Genomic DNA, 6,030 nt, shown 5'->3' with positions numbered 1-6,030 from the left:
GTTTCTTGTATGTTTCAAAATAAATAAATAATTAGATTGTTTAATAGTTATATATAATATACTTATATTATAGCATTATTGTTTGGTTTGGCAAGTACTTGGCAAAGAATTCTAATGAACTATTCATGATTAATAAATTAGTGTTCGACTTTTTCTCCCCAATCAATTTATTTTAATGCTTTCTTAAAGTTTATTTTATTTTTCGAAGATAAACGATTGTGATAGATCCATTAACTAAGAAATTTGATGAGGCTTTTTTTTATTTTTTTAATATAAGGAGTCCTTATTAAGGACCACAAAGTGTAAACGATATGTCCTGTACCACAAGGATTCAAGGAAGGATATACCAATATATCTTATCAATATAGATTATTATTGAAATTTCTTCGTTCTTAATTACATATTTTGAAATTGATCTTCTAAATTTTATCCATAATAATTAAGCGTTGAAATACGTGAATTCAAATTTGATCAACGAGTGAAAAATCTTTATAAAAAAAAAAGGAAAGGGGAAAGGGGATATACCTTAAGAATAATCCAAGTGTACTGCTTTCTTTGTCTTCTCTCATCTTTCGCCTTTTGGAATTCGATAGTCTTGACTTACACCGCTAAATGCTAAAATAGATATCATTTATTTATTTTTAATTAAATATTTTGAATGTAATTGAAATTAATGATGGTATTAGTAGATGGGAAACTATTTAGGGAAAATTGTACATAATGGCAAACTATTAATTCAAATTAAATGGTATAACCATACTTTGATTTAATTGTGTTCTGTAGCAAACTGTTTGTTAGTCACCTCTCTCCCTCAAACTCTCGCTCGCCACTCTCCCTCTCTCGCTCGCTCCCTCTGTGCTCGCCTCTCTCGCTTTATACAACAGAATTGTATAAATTGCATTTCTGTTTGTATAAAGCAAAAGAAAATTGTATATACACATGCAAATACATATATATTCGTCCTATACACTTATAATTATACAATAAAAATATTCCTCTGCCCAGTTCTCTTTTACCTTTCTCTCTTTCTCGTTTTATACAACAGAATTGTATAAATTGTGTTAATGTTTGTATAAAGCAAGAGAAAATTGTATATACACATGCAAATACATATATATTCCTCCTATACACTTATAATTATACAATAAAAATATTCACCTGCCCAGTTCTCTTTTGTCTTTCTCTCTTTCTCGTTTTATACAACATAATTGTATAAATTGTGTTTCTGTTTGTATAAAGCGAGATAAAATTGTATATACACATGCAAATACATATATATTCGTCTTATACACTTATAATTATACAATAAAAATATTCCCCTGCCAACGAGAGGCTAACAACAATTTATACAAATGGTCTGCCGGCGAAATTATACAAATCTGAAGAGGAGCCAACGAATTATACAACTGCTTCTTTTTGTATATATGTATAGCGAAATAGACATAGCTTTCAATTGTATATGTATAGAGAATTATACATATATATGTTTGCTATGGAGCGCAATTATGCAAACTTTGTTATAGCATACAAATATGATTTTTTTGTTTGTTATATGTGAAAGTTGCTCTAATATTATCGTATGATGAGATTTATTGAAAAATTTATTTGGTTTAACTTAAAACAAACAATATCACACGATATTAAAAGGGGATAATTGTACAGAATGACAAACTTATAATCTAAAATAAATGAAGTAGCTATTGTTTGATTTAATTGCGCCTCGTAGCAAACGTTTGTCAGTCGCCTCTCTCCCTCCAAATTCTTGTTCGCCACTCTCCCTTTCTCGCTCGCTCCCTCTGTACTCGCCTCTCTCGCTTTATTCAACAAAATTGTATAAATTGTGTTTCTGTTTGTATAAAGCGAGAGAAAATTTTATATATACACATGCAAATACATATATATTCGTCCTATACACTTATAATTATACAATAAAAATATTCCCCTGCCCATTTCTCTTTTGTCTTTCTCTCTTTCTCGTTTTATACAAACACAGATTATACAAATATAATGTATAATTTATTTTTGTATAATGTATAATTTATGTTTGTATAAAGCGAAAGAGAGCGATTTTTGATATACAAATATTTTTGTCAACGATTTATACAAACGAGAGGCTAACAACAATTTATACAAATGGCCTGCCAGCGAAATTAGTCAAATCTGAAGAGGAGCCAACGAATTATACAATTGCTTCTTTTTGTATATATGTATAGCGAAATAGACGTAGCTTTCAATTGTATATGTATAGCGAATTATACATATATATGTTTGCTATGGAGCGCAATTATACAAACTTTACTATAGCATACAAATATGATTTTTTTGTTTGCTATATGTGAAAGTTGCTCAATTATTTATTGTATGTCATTTTATAAATTTTTTAATTTTTTTTATGAAAACTCTATGGAAAACATTTTTGACTCTGTGGATATCGCACTAATTGATGAGATTTGGAATATAGGCGATGCTAGTTTGGAGGTTTGGAGGTTTGGAGACACAGACTCTAAGTCCAAAGGAATCACCAAGTTGTTCAAGATCAAAACAAAATATTTGGAGTGCAAATTCAGTATGGTGATAGATGAAGCGGACGTGGAACTAAGGTTTGTCACACAATCTCAAAAAAAAAAAAAAAAAAAAAAAACTTTAAATAGCTTGGATCTGTAGCCTAGGATAGTGGTGACATCGACTTTGATATCACACACTACAGTCTACCGTAGGTGGTTTGGATGAAATGAAGGCTTGCCTTTGAGGTTTTGTGTGTTATGAAGGTACCACCTAAACTCAAAGGTGGTGATAAAATTTGTGTATACTGTATTCTCCTATGAGTTTTACTGAATAGTTTATTGTAATTGTAATTTTTTTGACGAAAAATCCATTTTTTAATTGGGCGTGTGCCAATGCATATTTTATATTCTTTTTATTAAATGACAGATAGATAATGTAATGTATATGAAACTTCTGTCATTACGTAACCGTAATAAATTAATGTAGTTAGGTATATATTAAATTTTTGTTTGCTACTTCAAACTTTACGAACTATATTAACGTGTTATAAGTCAATTAGGCCATTAATTACATATTTGATGGAGTGGGTATGTTTTATTAGTTTTTGATTGGTTTTTATAGACCTGAATCACTATTTTTGGTATAATTACTATATCAATTATATATTAATTTATTCCTAATTATACGATAGAATAATAATGATACATGGAATAGTAATCCTTATATTACAATCTACATAAGGATTTTTTTTTAAAAAAAAAAAAATGCTTGTTTGTGGTGCTTATTATTATTATTAGTAGGCGTTTGATCATGTAATTTGGAGCTTAAATTTGAAGTTCTTATATTGTTGTAAATCATTAAATGGCATCTTAGTTATCAATAATTGATTAAATATGTAATTGTTTCAATGCTAATAAAGAAGAATTACCCTAGAAACAATAAGTTTGAAATTATTAATGGGCTTATATTAAATTACTTGTCTGGGCTTTTCTGTTCAACCTAGCCCAATAACTACATGGACTGTTGATAAATGTAGCCAAAATATGGTAGTGGACTGATTTGTGAAAATATCTTATAGGCTACTATTTAAATTTTGAAAAGTTAATGCAAATATAATCCAAAACTTATTTAAGTTGAGATAAAATAGGTTTAGATGGCTAAATAATGGTCAATCCAACGTGAATAATGTACTTATCAAGTTTTAATTTTCTTGATTGCTTTTTATTTGTTTAATAATTATCAAACAAAATTAATAAAACGTTTTCTTCCTTTTGAATTACAGTTATATGTAATACATATATCAAACAAAAAGAATATTTAAACACTTTAATCTCAATTTGGATAACATATTTAGCATAAGTTCAACCAACTTTAGATTGATTGAACTTTAACGATCAAAATGAATTTGAATTATTAAATAAACAAGTTAATAACCTACCCAAATTTTAGTCGGTTAAACTTGAAATACTTTTATGAACTAATTTTTTCAATCATGAGCGATTTTAATTTTTGATGAAATGGCACTTGTGTCCGTCTAGAGGCGGACCCTTCTTTTATCTGTTGGGATGCACGTGCACCTGTTAACTTTGGAAAAAATCATGTGTATATATGTATTTATCTTGAGATCCTGGTAGAAACTAGGACATAATTAACACTGCACTCATGAGGAGCATAGGAGTGCTCTTGTGCAGCTGGTATAAAGCAAATGAAAGACCAGGGTTTGAATCTAGCTAGAGCACTATGCTAATTTTTTTTATTTTTTTTTAGCTTAGAAATCATATTTAACATACTCGAAATCTTCAAATTCTGAATTCTCCTTTACTTTGCGTATAACCTATCTAACCACGATCTCAAAAATTTCTAATTTTAGAGGCTATTAATAGTTGATCTTTATTTATAAACCAAGATAACAAACATCGCATTCCAACTAAGGCCAAGGGTGTAATTGGCCAGATGATATTTTTTGTTTGATAGTTAAACAGAAAAAAAATAATAATAATTATGTATAATTTAGGCAAATAATATGAAAGGTGGGATGGGGATGGCTGATTAAGAGTTATAGGGTTAAGATGAAGATGAGGTGTGTTGCAGGGTTTACACCAAGAAGCACACCATCAATAGAAAATGTAAGTTATTCAACTTTATTTTTCTTACTTCAATCATTAAAAAAATATTCTTCTCATTTAAAAATTAATAAATTAACTTCCCGATAAAAAATTTTGATTAGTCAAATATAAATTATTTAAAAATATTTTCTTACCTACCAAACACACTGAGAGGAGACTTTGACTATATGGGCTTTCATTTGTCACTTATACTAGTTTTAGGTAGGTATTATATTGAGTATATCATAAACTTCTACTTGCTTTAGTTTTGAATAATATTAGGGAAAAAATTAAATAATTGTTGATTATTATGGTTGAAGACTTAGCTGTGACACCACTATGGATGGTTGTATGACTTTGATTGATCAATCACGAAATCAAATCACTCTTTTGGGGATTTTACTTCCTTTGATATTACTACTAGATATGGGACCCCGTGCCAGCACGGGGCCCAATATATGTTACTGTTTCTGTTTTAATTTATGTGGTACATATGAACTTTGAAGTTAATCAATTTTTTAGTATGTTTTTATATATTTTAAGTTGCTAATTATTTTTATTTAGAGTATGTTTTACGTAAATATATTATAAATCACAATAAATAACAAGTTAATTTTTTAAAAAAAACTTATAAAAAATTCATTGACTTTTTAAATTTCATTTGTATCACATAAATCAAGACAAAGCGAGTAATATATATGAAAATGACATAAAACGTACTATAACTCACAATCATTAGCAACTTAAAATATCTATATATCTATATTTCTCCCAATTTATGTGGCATAGATGAAATTTTGAAAGTTAACAAAAACTTTTTATATGTTTTCAAATATTTTAAGCTACTAATTATTATGATTTGTAATACTTTTTACATAAAAAAATTATTTATATAAAGTATAAAAGAAAAAAATTTTAAAAAGGAAACATAAATGTTAGCAGGAGTCCAATCTATGTTAATTTCTATATTTTAATTATTGTAATACCGATTGAATTTGGAGAGCCAACTAAATTTTTTTAAAGGATTTTTTTTATAAATTTTAAGTTGTTAATTATTATAATTTATAATATTTTTATTAATTTTAAACCAATATTTGTTTTTCTCTGTCTCAATTACATGAGACATATGGAATTTGGAGAGTCAACTAAAATTTTAAAATATGTTAAGTTGTTAATTATTATACCTTATAGTACTATTACGTGATTTTCAAATAAAATATGTAATTTTTTATTTCAATTTATATGTCATTGATATAATTACATATATTAAGTAATGAAGAATTAATGTCTAAATTACGTGACACCTATGAATTTTGGAGTGTAAATCAAATTAGTTATATGATTTTAAAAAAATAAAGCGGTTAATTATTACAATTTATAATACTTTTTATATATTTTTAAATGATATATATATATATAT

This window comes from Solanum stenotomum, chromosome 10 (assembly GCF_019186545.1).
Source record: "Solanum stenotomum isolate F172 chromosome 10, ASM1918654v1, whole genome shotgun sequence".
NCBI classification, from domain to species: domain Eukaryota; kingdom Viridiplantae; phylum Streptophyta; class Magnoliopsida; order Solanales; family Solanaceae; genus Solanum; species Solanum stenotomum.
This window is presented reverse-complemented; position numbering follows the sequence as displayed.